Source organism: Nanorana parkeri, unplaced genomic scaffold (assembly GCF_000935625.1).
Source record: "Nanorana parkeri isolate BGI_ZX_2015 unplaced genomic scaffold, ASM93562v1 scaffold525, whole genome shotgun sequence".
In the NCBI taxonomy this organism is placed as follows: Eukaryota; Metazoa; Chordata; class Amphibia; order Anura; family Dicroglossidae; genus Nanorana; species Nanorana parkeri.
Window position 1 is genome coordinate 310,090 of NW_017306793.1, and position 2,046 is coordinate 312,135.

Consider the following 2,046-nt stretch of genomic DNA (forward strand, 5'->3'; position numbering starts at 1 on the left):
TCCACGATCGGCACAGGGACGCGGGGAGATGTAGTAAGGAGGTGCAGGTGTGGGGGTATGACAGCCTCCGATAGACAGGTCCGATCTCAGAAGCAAGTTGCTGGAAGACTGCTCAGGTAAGCCTGCACTTCCCTCCCCCCCACATGGCGCTCTATAATGTATTGCTGGGATTTGTTTTCCTCTATAGCTGATGGTACATTGTGCTGTATATTATACATAGGAATACAAATCCCAGCAATACATTAAACACTGTATGTGCATTTGTACATGTTTGCATGCATACAAGTTTTATGGAAGGTGTTGTCCTTGCACTCTGATGCAAGTCAAGAAAAAAAAACATTACATCTGAAGAGAACGTTTATCAATGGCAAATATGACCGTTAAAGAAGATGAAGATCAGAAGAGAGAAGCCTGGCCCACATGCATTCCCTGTGGAAAATATAACAAGACACTGCACTAGAGTTTACAGCATGTCTTTGTTTGGTGATCACCAAGGCTGGGGTCAGATCTAGGCGCCATCGTTTTTGCACATTCAACGTGCGGTTATTTGCGCGTTTGGCACATTTTTCACGTGAAGACCTTTTTGTTTCGACTGGCAGCTTAAGAAATATTGCGGTCAATGGATGAACACGCGCACAAACACACACAAAAATGTGCAAAATGCTTCTGGCGCACGTTTTCTGCCATGGGAGAAAAATGGGCTGCTAACCGTCCAAAGAAGCTCATGTACCTTTTTGGGCATTTGGTGTTTTCCTGCTGGTGTTTTGTTGGTCATGTGTGAACAGGGGCATTGAAAATCATGGGACTTCTTAGGTTGGGCGTTTAAAAGATCTTTTCCAACTGCTCAAAAATGCCTAGTTGTGAATCAGGCTTAAAGTGACATTAAACCTTCAGATTTTTTAACATAAAACAATACTGTGATGTGTGCCTTACTGTAATCCATGGTAGTTTCCCTTCTCTTTGCTGCTCTTCCTTTTAAATCTGTATCTGTTCTCATGCTCTGCAGAACTTCTGTTTTGCAGCAGACTGCCTTGTCTCTGAAATGGATACACGGTGTCTGTGTATACGTTTGTATAGGCTTGTAACCTGAGCCAGCACTACAGGAAGAGGCCCTGAGCTGAAAAGGGAAGTTCTCCCCAAGCATGAGAAGACATGAGGATTTAAAAGGAAGAGCAGCAAAGAGAAGGGAAACAACCATGGATTACAGTAAGGCACACATTACAGTATTGGTTGATGTTAAAAAATCTGAGGGTTTAATATCACTTTAAGGCACCTTTCACATGGGCCGATCAGGAGAGGAGCAGTCAACAGATCCTCTCCTGATCAGAGCGGCACGGAGCAGATGTCACCACTGTGACATCCGCGTCAGTACAGTTGTTTCCTCTAACTTGCGATGGAGGATAAAACTAAAAGTACCAGACCCCATGTCAGTCTATGGGGAATCTGATTTATAAGGGGCATGTGTGGTCTGGTCCGTGAAAACGGATCAATGATCCATCTGTTTTACCGTACTGAACTGGAGACGGGGCTAACCGGGTGTAAATGTCCGTTTAAACCCAGCTGCTCATAGACTTACATAGAGTGTCAGATCGGGTCCTCATCTGAGAAGGGCCTAAGGCCCCTTTCACATTAGCTTTCAGGTTGTCAGGTTTCCAACCCTCCGGTTTGCAGATGAAAAACGGACGACAGTGCATCTTTATGGCAGTGCGGAAGAAAACTGATGACCATCAGTTTACATCAGAGTCAGTTGAGGTGCACAATTTGAGACGGATCAGCTCTCAGTTTTGACTGACTGGGACTGATGATCAGTTTACACCAATTCAGGTTACATCCGTTTTTTGGGACTGATGTCGAAATACAGCATGGCAAGAAAGCAAAGAATCATGGGAATTTACCATAACAACAAAATGTCTACGACTGATGTAAACTGAACAGACAACGATTGTGCAAACTAAAGTAAACTGATTCATCTTTTTTGTATCCGTGAACCTTGACTGAACTGATGATGCTCATGTGAAAGGGGCCTAAGGAGTCACACATGTAGGG

The 2,046-nt window shown here is 44.1% G+C and overlaps 1 protein-coding gene across 1 annotated transcript in view; it reads right to left on the reverse strand.

Moving 5' to 3' along the window:
- The window catches only part of LOC108791088 (NADPH--cytochrome P450 reductase), a 53,702-nt gene that overhangs the window by 36,293 nt on the left and 15,363 nt on the right, over positions 1-2,046 (reverse strand). The gene's annotated exons all lie outside the window — the stretch shown is intronic.